Source organism: Euprymna scolopes, chromosome 33, assembly GCF_053919585.1.
Source record: "Euprymna scolopes isolate OS-2025 chromosome 33, ASM5391958v1, whole genome shotgun sequence".
In the NCBI taxonomy this organism is placed as follows: Eukaryota; Metazoa; Mollusca; class Cephalopoda; order Sepiida; family Sepiolidae; genus Euprymna; species Euprymna scolopes.
In genome coordinates, this window is record NC_136514.1 from 10,113,691 (window position 1) to 10,128,690 (window position 15,000).

Genomic DNA, 15,000 nt, shown 5'->3' on the forward strand with positions numbered 1-15,000 from the left:
GCCTATATTCTATAGCTGTAACCACTCATAGGCATGACACTACAACTATCCTGATATGATGCGACTGATGATAGAACAGCCACTCTAAATGCTATCAAAGAGTTAGGGCTCCTGTACTGTCAGTCAGAAATAGCAGCCAATGGACTCATATATATTGTAAACTTAAAGAAGATGATACGGGATACCTTAAGATATTTTTATTACTTACCCATTGCAGGATCGATACGATTCATTTTAAACATTTCAACGTGACCCACTTAAGGCTTTACCGGGATGTTTGTAGATCTCCAAGACCGGTTGCCAACCAAGACAATATAACTAATCCATACTCACTACTTAAGCAATTGTTGGTCCAGTAAGATTAGAGGCAGCTGTGTAAAAATAATGTTAATAACGGTATTCTTTCACGTAAGGAAAAAAATGGAAAGTTCCAGTAGCTGTGACAGAACTTGAATTCAACATGCCATGTCCACAGTCTGCGCATTAAACCATCACACCACACCACTTTCATTTTTACGAATAACAACCAACTTATTGAAGGATTAAAAGGTATGCAATCATGCAGTGGTCATTGTGATGAGAAGGATGAGATATTCGATAAATGGTGTACTCATATAGTTTCACAAAATTTCTGCAGATCTTACACAAACAGCTGCAAATCTGTGCAGAATAGAAACTGGACGTTGGGTTTACTTTCAGCAACCTCACGATCCGCGGTTCATTGTTTCGTCTTTTACTCCTCATATTTCATGAGTGATGTTTCTGACAAAGGAGGAAGAATCACTGTTTTCTCGTTCAGCATCTATCCATATAAATTATTGTTTGCTAAAACGACTTCCTTGAACTTTTGGCTGGTGTTGGGGTTGCACCCCTACTGCCTGGAATAATGAACTAGTCCATGACGTCACTTTTGGGTAACGAGGACCTATTTACAAAGTCAGTTAGAGATGGACACACGGAGAGTATGGTCGTCACCCACTAGTCCAGCAGTTGAGCAACGATATTGCTCAATTTACCTTTTTTATGTATTTTCGTTAATACATATTTATTTAACTGTTACTATGTTCTCCCTCGTCAATTATTCAAATACTGACACTAAAACAGCTAGGAACAAAGTGTAGTATATGTGTTGATGCCACACATTCTCTATTCTGTCCTCAGTTGTAATCCTTTAAGACTGAGGCAATTTTTATTTTTATTCCAATCCAGAGTGCCGTTTTCAAGTCTAATGTAAACAAGTTCCTATTGATCCGTCCTCTTAAGAAAATAACACTATCCTAGTTCTAGCATTATCAAGCATAATGTGGTTGTCTTACACGACACCTGCCTCTCATTAACCTTTATCCTCGAGTGGCATTCGGTCCTTGATAAGCATTGACTCCCCCTCCCCACCTAGTAAAAAAAAAAAAAAAAAAAGATTCAAAGAATTGCACAAGGGACAGTTAGAATCCTAAAAGGTCTCTCGGTTAAATAGCTTGTAACTGTCTAGCAAACAGCAGAATGCCCCATCCCAGCAAAAATAAAAAGATGAGAAAAAAAAAAAGTTGAAAACACTTTTATTTTTCTTCTAAGTGTTACAGACGAGAAGTCAAAGAGGTCATTGTTTAAGCACTCCTTTATATAAACACATACTTTAATATTTCTATATATAAAGTTATGCTTACTGTCTGTTTGATTATTCCCATTTACTTGCCTCTCTACGAGGGAAGAGTTAGACACAAGGTAGGTTTTTAATGTGGGGGAAATCCAGCTGCCCCAAAAGGCGCATTCTGATAGGAAAAAAATTTTTAAAATTGTCTCAGTCATGAGGGATTTCTCTTCCACTGACCGAGGACAGAAAAGGTGAAGCGTAGTATCAGAACAGATACTACACCTGAAGGCCATTCTTTTTTTTTTTACTCTTTTTTTTTTACCCCAAACAAGGAACATTGCCACTTGAAACAAAAAAGGGCCACTATTTGGGATCATGTCTAACAGGGAACAGTGGGGAGTTGAGCAGCGAGAAGTCTGTTCACATTACATTTAAACTTCTACATGTTAGTACAGTGAGGGGAGCAGGTAATGGAGGGAATTCCAAAATCTACCAGTCCTAGATAACGAACTTCTACAGTAGAAGGCTTAGTGCATCTAATGGAATCTTAGTAATGAAGAGGTGTGATTTTGCTGCTTGTTGGATTAGTCAAGTCATGTACATCGAGAAGTACTATGATTTCACTATAGCACATTCCATTCAAGTACTTGTAAAACAAGTTTTGTCAAATAAGAAACAGTCTTGAACAGAAACACGTCCCCTATCTCTACCATCATCAATCAACCTGATGTAATTTCGTGAGCCCTATTCTCTTCCCTGCAGCTTCTTTCCCACATCGTTATTTTCATGGCAACTGCTCGACTGAATTCCAATCTATCAACCCTCCGGCCAAACTTTCACAAAAAACACTCAACTAGCTACAACCACTATATAGGATCCCTCCCACTCTCTATCTGTGCCTAAATCTAAACACAGATTCCATAAACACAGCTTCTTTCCCAGAACTGCCTACCTGTGGAACATTGTTTCCTTAGTCTGCTTCCCAGTTGAATACAACATGGTAGTCTCCAAATCCAATGTAAACAGATTCTTGTTAAACCGTCCCCATAAATAATCAAATTCTACCCAATTTACACCATTAACAATTACAACACTACCACCTTACATTCATTGAGCCTTATCCTCGAGTGGCCTTTGGGCCTTGATAAGTGGTGACACCAAGTAAAAAAAAAAAAAGCAGCACAGGGATGCGACATTGTAACAATAAGACAGAGGTTGGAGCTTGGCTGATAGTGCAAGACCTATTAGATTGGAGCCTCTTTTTTTTTACCCTGTCTAAGAGGGAGACTAGTGGTAGATACTCCATGCACGGGTGAATGATGGCTTTTTAGTAGTATAGAAAAATGTCAGGTGTGAATTATTTTCTAGCATGGTAGATGGATCCCACCTTCTTTGCAGCAACCTTGGCAGTATCCTCAATATATTCTAAAAGTACATTACACAAGGTACTTTATATAATTATATTTTAGGCTGATCAACAATATCATGGGGTCTGCCTCCACACTTAACATCCATAATGAGAAAATATGACATTTATGTATAGTTTCTACATTCTGCATAATTGCATAGAATTTAAGATGAAAACGTCCTAGCACACCGAAATTTATATATATATATATATATATATAGTAGTAGTAAGTTATAAAAATATATATGGCAATTAAGCTACACAGAATATTCTGCATTTCATCCATGCTAGGATTGGTCAGGCTTATGTGAAGAATTGTGATTATCTCGCGTTTTTATGTGTGCACATTCTATTGAGTTTTTACTTAGCCAATCAGCTTCTTAGTTAATCAGCCAATCGGCATGCACTTACAGGACAAAGGCCCAGTTGACCTTAGGTTTAATCCTTCCTTTGTGTGTGCTTTTTTTAGCGGGAAGCGTAGATATCTAGTGATCTGATCTATTTTAAACCTAGGTGTAGTTAAATGTGATCTTTTTTTATTTTTTTATAATATTAGTTTAGTTATATATATATAATGATAATTTATGTATATGTATGTTTATTTTATTTATTGATTTTCTATTGTTATTGTTAATCTAAAAAATATTTTGTATATATATATATATATGTATATATATATATATATATATATATATATATATATATATATAAAGAAGAAAAAGTCCAGATATTGTAGAATTGAATTTATATTTTATTCACAACAAGGAATACGAAATAAAGGTGAAAGTTTCTTAATTATATATATATATATATATATATATATATATATATATAATTATTTTTTTACTATAATAATTAAATACCTACAGGCACTAGTGTTTCATCCTTTCGGGATTCATCAGTGCAGGGTGTCACGATTACTACCAGTCGAACGATTCGAACCCCGCGACACGAGACATCTCTGGCTCGATTAGCGGAGGCCGTATCCATTCGGCTACCATTAACCGTGTGAAATAGCGTTGAATTTTAAACATTTTAATTTAAATGTTCATTACGTCAGACAGACAGTGATCAAATCGTTATACGATGATCTACGCATATATATATATATATATATATATATATATATACTAGCAAAAGTACTCGTCGTTGACTGGGTTCAAAAACAGCCTACGGAAAATGGACTCTGATTTATGAAAGTATGATAGGTTATGAAAACGAAGGGTTGTAAAGAGATAGCTTCGAATTTGGGGGTATCAAAACCAAAGCAAAATATGACGAAAGTAAAAATAAAATAGATAAACCCCATAATTTATTATACCATACCTGTTCACACTGAAACACTTATCACAATATTCTGGGGATCTATATTAAAAAAATCTTGTTAAACTTTGTGACATATTTTCATTCTTTGGAGGTCAGGTGCAAACGAACACCCCATCATTTTATTATACCATATTTCTTCAAACTGAAACATAATTATGAAAGTATACTTACGTAGATAGATATGAAAAGTCTTTATTAAAGTTTGTGCCTATTTCCATTCTATGGAGGCCAGGCGCGAATGCAGGCCCCACAATTTTATTATATCATCCCTATTTAAGTTAAAACATACTTATCAAAGTAATCTTATGTACATCTATGTCAAAAACACTTGTAAAAGTTTTTATTTTTTTTATTTTTAAATTTTTTATTTCCATACTTTGTGGACTAGGTGCGAATGCAGACCCCACAATTTTTATGAACCACCATTCTGTCAGATCAAACATACCCATTTCTGTGTCTCGATACATCTTCTATCATTATATGTAATCAGTTTTTTAAAATAGTCAACCATATAGGAGCCTATTCGTGACCACACACACACACACACACACACACACACACACACACACACACACACACAGATATTCAGCTTTATATTATAGATATAAGTGTGTGACCTTGTTCATGTGTATCCGAAAATTCTCTACCAATTTCTTTGAATATTTGGTTTGGTCTACAGAGTTAAAATTTGATATATATGGTATTTTGACCTTAGCACACTCTCGATTTGCTTTTAACCGGCAAAATTGCTGCTAACGTGTCAAAATTGAACACAAAACAATCGACCTTTGCAGGGTGGCGAATAAAACATTACGCTTGTCTTTTCTTTTGTGCATGGTTAAAATAAAACGTTCATAGCTCAAAATCGTTTCATTTTTTGATCTTTTTTATCCATCTGTCTACAGCTGAGATAATAGCGATGCCTGAGAGATAAATAACGACTAAGCCTGGAGTGGTAAACGTTCTGGTTTCGATTCTGGTGGTTTTTATAATTTTTGAAATCATTCCTATATACTGAATAATAATCAATATATTGAATAATAATCAATATATTGAATAATAATCAATATACTGAATAATAATCAATAGATTGAATAATAATCAATATACTGAATAATAATCAATATATTGAATAATGATCAATAGAGAATTGGCTCAATAATAAGAAATCTGCATGAATTAAAATATAATATATATGTGTATTTTACAACCGGGCAACGCCGGGTGGGCTGCTAGTTTGATATATAGATAAAAATTTTGTAAATTAAAAATAGTAAGAAAAAAAATTAATAAAGCGTTCAGGATAGGATGCACACAGGTTGCCATCGATACGTGTAATATATCGAGTGTACTTATAAAAGATTAAAGATGATAGATTTATGAAATTCCTGTCCATTTCACATCTCATTCTGTTCAACTGCTGAATAAATCTTTGCGCCCCACCCTAAAAATCGAACATAAAATGTTAAATTAAAAATAAAAAGGCAAGAAGTGTAAAAACAAACAAACAAACAAATAACAAAGTACGCCAGTATCATGTTATGTAAAACAGGATTTGGGTTGGGGTACATTTGGAGGATTGATAGAATGTTTAAATGCAACATATTTTTAGTGATAGTCGTACCTTCATAATTTTAAAAATAGCGAAAAGTCGAAAAATAGACTCTATGTATAGTCTTTATAGCAGCATATATATATGTGTGTGTGTGTGTATATATATATATATATAGTCATCCACATACAGTACTGTTTCGCAGCTCATTAGTGCAGTTAGACAAGCAACTACCTCAAGCCAGGATCGAAACCCGATTGCCCAAACCGCAGTCAGAGCTGCTAACCGTTGTGCTATATGGGCAGTGAATTAACAATGTTTTGACACTGTCCAAAGTACCTAAGCTGAATTTGTTTACACAAAGAGCATCGCTTCATACGCTAAGATAGGGAGCATTATATATATATATGATGATGATGAGTTAAGGGCAAAATAGATTCACTGATTGATATAATAATTAAGTGATTGATTTTGCGCTACGAAACAGATACTGTTAAGAATTGTATAAGTCAACTGAATTAAAGGAATAAATTATAAGATAGTCAACATCATGAACTTTGGAATATAGACTTTTGTCATTCATTCACTATACATATATATATATATATATATATATATATATGCATGCGTGTGTGTATGTATGCACACACACACACACACACACATATATATATATATATATTTTTTTTTTTTTCAGAATGTGATAGATTATATAATTATTTCCACAGCCAAACAACGTCGAAGCCCACCAGAGCTATGACAGCCAACAAATCGGAAGTCCAAGCCTCGAGTTTTGCCTTTATTTGGGCTCATCAGTTACACAGGTAGTTGGCTCGGGTTTCGAATCCCGGGTTCGGATATGTCTAACTGATGAGCCCAAATGAGGGCAAAACTCGAGTCTTAAACTTCCGAGTTTTTGACTGTCGTGGCTTTTGTGGGCTTCGACATTGTTTGACTGTGGATTTTATTTCCTTTTGGTGGATTGATTGTTGCTATTTCTTCTGATGAGTTAAGAGCATAATAGATTCACTGATTGATATAATAATTAAGTGATTGATTTTGTGCTACAGAGCAGATACTGTCAAGAATTGTAAATGTCAACTAAATTAAAGGAATAAATTGTAAGATGGTCAACATCATGAATTTTGGATTATAGACTTTTGTCATTTATTCATTATATGCTCTGTAATTACATTGAGCTTCTTAAATAAGGATTGGAATATATAAAACGGATATATAAATGAATAAAGAATATTTCCACAGAAATATATATATATATATATATATGTGTGTGTGTGTGTGTATTTCTGTATATATATATATATGTGTGTGTGTGTACATATGTATATATGTATATTTATGTGTATATATAAATATATATATACACACACACCTATATATTTATACATATATTTACATATATACGAGGGGGTTTCCAAAAGTATTATTCCGCCCAAATTGTTCAGAGTGAGTTGCAAATTGCCGTTATGATGATTATACTTATGCATTCATAACCTGAAAGTTTCATGTCACTGCTGCAGACATTTACGGTGTGAGACCCTAAGAAAGCAACCCCTGTCATGGACGTGCGTCAGAAGCAAAGGTGCACTATTGAATTCCTGGCAAAAATGCATTGAGAATGGTAGTTAGAAAAATAAATTCTTGGTCGTAGGTTTTAATACCTTAGTAGGTCTTCAACTTTTAAGCAAAACACATAGGAAGCTAGCTTTAATTTAATTATGACTCGTGTGTATATATATATATATATATATATATATGTGTGTATGTGTATATATAGTCATCCATATACAGTACTGTTTCGTTGTATCACAACTTATCAGTGCGGCTAGACTAGCACCTTTCCCCAGCCGTGGATCGAATCTACAACCATATATATATATATGTCAGGTCATGTCATGTGCTACTGGTACCATGTAACCCAGTACTACCTGCCTCATGGTCGGGTCACCGGCGACTAAACTGGTTCCCCCACCAGACTTGTTTGGTGAGGAGGGCGGCTAGCCTCCCTGAAGGATTAAAAACAAGACCTTCCAAAGGGCGAATGAACTCTTTTTCTGGGTCAATGGCCAACTAGCACCGTGTATATTTGTGTGCGTGTGCGAATGTGTATTGGGGTGGAAAGGGCTCCCGTAAGCTGTGGTGAAGGCAACCTTTCTAGGAGAAGCAAATCTCTGATTTAAAAAACCATAAAGCGGAAGACCATTACCCGCATTAAGCTGGTCTGCAGTTTAATTTGTTGCTGGCTATCTTGCTCTTGCTTGTTGCTGGATCTCAACATTTTGAACCGAGAGAGAGACTTAGCTGTCGTACAAAGCTAAGACTCTGTAACATCATATTTGTATACATACTCCCTCAGGCATTTGGGCTCATGGATTTTAACTGTCTGAGGGAGTGGCACTCGTCTGACAAGAGACGTTGCAATCATCATATATATATATATATATATATAAGCTCTGTTATTTTAGTTAGCATGAGGTTCCTCGATGCAGAACTCTTAAAATAATCGTTATAAGAGATTTTTCAAATAAAATTAAAGTATTTATTTATATATATATATATATATATATATATATATATATATATATATATATATATATATATAAACACGCACTCAATAAGTTAATAAGAAATGTTTAAAGACTTGTATTTTTTTTTCGTTGCCCTTTCCTCAGTTTGTATGAAGTACTTTTTTCCTGTAGTCAATTATCAACTCCCTTTGCCTCTCAGTAATGACCACTTGGACTTGTGCAGGATGTGACTATGTCGTGCCACAATCCTTCTACTTGAGTTCCTCAAGCAACCGTTAGTTAGTCATTAGTATTGCTATCCACAAGTTCTTTTGTGAGTTTTAGTAAACCATCCAAAGACCCATTTTAAGGAATAACGGTGTTCGGTGTACGTAGACGATTTGGCTAACATTCTCATTCGGTATGACTTTTTTTTTTTTACTTTTGTTTGTTTTTCAATTTTTTGCTTAACACTAGCTATATTTAAGTAACGACTGCTGTATTTGATTATATATATATATATATATATATATATATATATATATATATATATATATATGTTATTTGTTTTTGTTTTTTTTGCGATACGTTTTGAATGAATTCAGTTATTTACAAAAGTGCATTTTTACCTAAATGCTAGTTGGGAATAATTTTCCCTTTAACCAGTTTGGTACCACATATGGGGAGCGGCATATATATTGTTTTTTTTTTTAATATAATTATCCACTGACACGTGTTTTGTCATCTACGACTCATCAGATCTCACTAGATCCAGCCACTCTGATGAATTGTAGACGACAAAACATGTGTCGGTGGATAATTATTATATTTAAAGAAAAAAAACAAACACTATATATATATATATATATATATATATAGAGAGAGAGAGAGAGAGAGAAAATATGTTTATTCAACTAGCATGGGGGGGGGGCGTCCGGCTTTTCCTGATCGTGAAATATGCTTAAATATAATATTTTTATTTGTCCAGATTTCGTATTATTGTACAGTTGCGATTTCAAAAGTAAAAAAAAGTATTGGGATGCCATCAGCTAGAATCGAAACCAAAAGTAAAAACTGTAGCATTCAAAGCTGGTGACGTTACCACTGTACCAATATGACACGCATATGAACTGATTAAAAATTCAAAGTAAACTACGATGACTGTAAAAAGTGTATAACGATCTTTTCAATTTTGACTCATTTTGACCCCTTGAAAATATTTTAACTGGCTAAAGACCCATAAAAGATTGGTCCGTAAAAAATCCAATCATTTGAGGCCCCTAGCACCGCTCTACAACTTTTGGTTTCAGAGGAGATAGAGTTTGAAAATGTGAAGACACAGACATATAGCCTTTTATATATATATATATATATATATATATATATATATATATATATATATATATATATATATATATATATATATATATATAATGCTCCCTATCTTAGGTTGAGCATATTGGGAAGTGATATACAAACTGCCATTAGCGTATTAAGCGACGCTCTTTGTGTAAACAAATCAGATGGAGGCATTTGGACGATATCAAAACATCGTTAATTCATTACCCACGCAGCATCAGCCGTATAGCGTAATGGTGAGAAACCTTGACTGTCATTTGGGCGGTTTCCTGTCTAGCTGCACTGATGAGCAGTGAAACAGCGAAACAGTATTGTATGTGGATGACTATATATATATATATATATATATATATTATGTAGAAGACACGACAGCATGAGGCTCAGATATACTTGGGAGTTTGTAGGAAGTTTGGAACGAAGTATGCTGGGAAGTGGTTTGAGGAGATACCTGATGAAGTAAGAACAAGAGAGGATGGCAATGTAGAGATATGATGCGATAAAATCGTCATGACAACCAAGCAAATGGAATATAATCATCCAGATTTGGTAGCCACTGACAAAGTCTCAAATAGGTGGCAAACTGCATACATTGTATTGCCTTTGGACAAGAATGTGATAGAGAAGGAGAACAAGAAGTGCAACAATTATGCTCTATTTGCCTTGGAAGTAAAACGAACGCATGTGGTTAAAACCCATGTAATCCCTGTGGTAGTTGGTATGCTAGGTGTAATATCAAGTCGTTTGGAAAGACATTTGAACAAAAAAACACAAATCACACATGTGTTGGGCGGCCTCTAGACCTCTGCTATTGTAGATACCACTAATATCCTTAGGAAAACCCTTGATTTTTGAAGATGGGATTGAGGGAAAATCCTCTGAGAAGGAATCCCATCTCTTTTCAGGGAGATGTTGGTAAACGAATTCCGAATTATTATTATTTCAATTCAAACAAGGCACAAGCAGTTATTTAGAACCAAATTTACAACAATACTATGTAAGGAGTTCAGCAACGAGATGTTTGTTCACATTACATTTAAACTTCTACATGTCAGAGAAACCGGGATCCCAGAGGGAATTCCAAAATTCCAGCAATTTGAAGGAAGAAACTATTTAAGTAGAAAGTTTTCTGGTCTCTAGGCATCTCTACAATGTAGGGGTGGGATATTGCTACTCGTTGGGTTACTCCTAATGTGGTGTTTTTTTTTGCGAATCATTTTTCAATCATGGTAACCTTTTTATCCTTATTTACTTGCCTTTCCACAAGGGCACAGTTAAACAGAAGGTTAGTTTTTTAATAATCCAGCTTCCGAAATAGGTCAGTCTGGATGGAGACAAATATAAAAATTGCATCAGTTGAGACGGATTCCTCATTCATCGGCACAACAGCTATTACACTTTGATCTTAGCTCTTTATTTACACCATAGATAGTGAAAGATAGCACGCTCTCTGTTAGTCAGGCAGGGCCGGGTAGAAGTCTTAAATAAACTGCAATTGTATTCTTAGTATTGCCCACTTTGGGGCTTGAACTTTCAACATCCAGAATAGTGTCATTTTGAACTGGAGTACTAAGTACTTTAGCCATTACGCCACGTGTCTGAATACTCGAAATAATACAAATTATGAATCCTCATCCCAGAAATTCAGAAACTCTTAATTGTATTTTATGCACATCCCCATCCACACACACACACACACACACACGTGATCAGATGACGTCACTAATCAGTATAATAATCCATGAACGCACTTCATGTCCTTACGTACGTTATCACCTTTCCCACACATTAGAAAAAAATGAGATGGTCCAATCAGCAGAGATGGTGATTGGTGAGGGTTTTTTGTTTTTATTTTTGAGGTGGGGCTCATGGGGATCATTTTTAAATCCTAGAAATAGGTAACCGTTTCGTACTTTTTTACTTGCCTCCTCGCGAGAGCAGAGACAGAAGGTTGTTTTTTTTTTTAATGTGGAGAAAAATCTAGCTTCTCACTTTGATCTAAGCCAGAAGGCCAAGGATATTTAATTAGATATTTATTCACAAATTTGATCAATTTACTTATTTATTTATTTTGTTAATTTTATAATCTATTAACTCTATCTGTATTTCGTAGGATTTTTTTTATTTTCGTTCTTGTTTTGTTCCCCCCCCCCACTGCATCTTAATTCATTTCTTATGAGGAAATATTTACATTTTTTGAAAGATAATTCAATTAAGGAATACATACATACATACATACATACATACATACATAATACATACATACATACATAATACATAATACATACATAATACATACATACATAATACATAATACATACATAATACATACATAATACATACATACATACATACATACATACATAATGCATATATACATACATACATAATACATACATACATGCATACATACATACATGTTAACTTCCTTCAATCTTGACACACTATGGATACCCACTGTTAGGGTGCGTGCATGTGGAATTTTTGTGGCAAGAGTTGCGCAATCTCCTACACCTCTCCTAAGTCAATGTTGTTAAATACAGTGGCAAATGGAGGTTTAGGACAACTGGGAACATTGCCGAGATAAGCGGAGAGTACATATAGTGCCTAGAATTCCCAAATGGTCACCCATCTGGTACTAGCCAGGCTCAACATTGCCTAATTTCAGTAATCTGATGAGAACCGGTCTGTCAACGTGATTAAGCGTACATGCGCGCATGCATATATATATATATATATATATATATATATAGTAATATTTTTAATTGACTTTACAATAATATAGACTGAATGTGATATGAGTTTTTATTTGTTAATTATTTTTAATAGAATTTTGAATCTTAAATTTAATCATTAATTTTTAATTAGTTATTTTAAATATATTATAAATTAATCAATCGACTTTTCTTCAAGAATTTTACAAATCACTCTTAAATCATATTATTTGGGTTATTTGAGCTACTGTTCTCGTCTTGAGTGTTATTTTCACGTTTTCGTCGGCCTTCTTCAGTTGTATCTTGTCAAACTTAGGAATCTTTCTATTGAACGCGGGAAACTGCATGAAATTTCGAACAGAACACTTTATTTAATCCACAGGGGTACCATTTTCTCGTTCCATTAATGATTGGGTAGATGTACTAAGAAATTGTATTTTGAGTGTCGACCATGCTGAGGATTGACACTTCAATCTCCAGAAAAAATATAACTTAAAATTGAATTTTACCAACTAATTTAGCCACTATGCCACGGGTCTTTACATAAGTGCTGGTGACACTCAAAATACAATTGCGAATTACTTACCCAGTCATAACTGATGGAACGAGAGCATGCTATCGCCGTGAATAAAATAAAGGGTTCCATTCGGAATTTTCTGCAGATTCTAGAGTTCGACAAGATACAGTTGAAGAAGGTCGGAGGTTACATCGACCAAAACATTATAAAAATGACACTCAAGATGAGAACAGTAGCCTGAAGAATCCAAATAATATGAATAATCAATCCTCATCTCAAAAATTCACGAACATATTTGACAATCCCATCCGAAACCCTAGTATATGTAATAGAAATAAATTTCACGTTTCTGAATTTTTGTAAATGAGGATTGATTATATAAAGGTCTTAAGTAATTTGCAATACAATTGCGAATTACTTAGGACCTCTATTCAATCATGGCTGACAGAAGGAGAGCATATGACTCCTATGAAATAAATAAAGGGTTCCGTTAGAAATTCCGTCCAGATTCCCGAGTTTGATAGAAACATTCCCGATTTCGACAAGATACACATGAAGGTCAGAGGTTATATTGACCGAAATGTTGTGAAAATTAACAGTAACCCGAAGAATTCAAATAACGCAAATGAATTTCAGTCTATAACTGACTTGTCCACCAAGTCTCATTTATAAATTTCCAACAGTCTTTGTTTTATCACTGTTCAATTATACATCTTCATTGCACTTGTATATACCTGATTTTATTCAGGAACATTCTGGGGACTGATTTGATAGACAGTATCTTTGAGATAACTGCATAAATACAAATATGTGGAGGGGGGGTTAAATCCGGTGAATGTGAAGCACACTTCCTACTGATGAAACGATCACCAAAGTGTACCCATTTATTATTGAAACTTAGTGAATAAGACTGGAGTTAATTTGTACCAAATATGGTTGGGTTGTAGAAAGGAGGCTGACACTGTATTTTATGAACACTTTCAGGAGATATTCTTTAATATATATATATATATATAATTATTTACTATAATAATTATCAAATGTCTACAGACACTAGTGTATTATCCTTTCGGGAATCATCAATGCAGGGTGTCATGATTAATACCAGTCGATAGATTTGAACCCGGCGACAGAAGCCATCCCTGGCTTCATTGGCAGACCCTTATCCATTCGGCTACCGTTAATCGTGAGAAATGTTGAATTTAAATATTTATTTTTAAATGCTTTATATATATATATGTATATATATATATATATATGAACAGAGAAATATTTTATTAGAAAAAATGTAACCTGTTGACTCAGCCATTGTGCTCTGGTTATATTGTTTGAATTTGGAGAAAATGAGTCTGCAAATCCGGTTATATTTATGTTTCTGAATTTTTGAGATAAGGATTGATAATTCATATTATTTGGATTATTCGAACTACAGTTCTCACTTTGTTTGTTATTTTCACAACGTTTCGGCCAATGTAAACTCCATGTCTTTTCAGGTGTATCTTTCAAACTTATTAATCTGTCAACTCGGGAATCTGCACAGAATTTCAAGCAAAACCCTTTATATAATCCGTATATGTTCTCCGTTTTCTCAGCCATGACCGGAAAGAAATCCTAAATAATTTGCAATTGTATTCTGACTATCATTTCCACTGAGGATTGAACCTTTTTCGTTAAATAAGAGTAAGTTTAAAACTCCACCAATGTATACTAACAGTGTCTACAAGAACTAGAAGCGTAATGGATAAAGTACTTGGTAAATTTTGGAGGTTGAAGGTTATTTAATAAATTTCTTGGATTATTTGGACGACTGTTCACATCTTGAGTTTCATTCGCACAATGTTTCGGTTGATACAACCTTCGACCTTCTTCAGGTGTATCCTGTCGAACTCAAGAAGTTTCTTGTTAAATTCAGAAGAAGGTCGGAGATTACATTGACCGAAACGTTGTGAAAATGACACTCAAAATGAGAACAGTTGTCCGAATAATCCAAATGTCTAATCCTCATCTA

General features: G+C 34.2%; 1 protein-coding gene across 39 annotated transcripts in view; it reads left to right on the forward strand.

The window, feature by feature from the left end:
• The window catches only part of LOC145258136 (poly(rC)-binding protein 3-like), a 572,684-nt gene that overhangs the window by 281,606 nt on the left and 276,078 nt on the right, over positions 1 to 15,000 (forward strand). For 5 of the 39 annotated variants that reach the window (XM_080115919.1, XM_080115883.1, XM_080115890.1 and 2 more), the window contains exon 1: positions 8,634 to 8,826. The exons of 26 other annotated variants lie outside the window; for them this stretch is intronic. The gene's annotated coding sequence lies outside the window, so the exon portion shown is untranslated. Of the gene's footprint in view, positions 1 to 8,519; positions 8,827 to 15,000 lie in introns of those variants that run through there. 8 more of the 39 variants (XM_080115907.1, XM_080115900.1, XM_080115917.1 and 5 more) reach the window with 7 other exon arrangements.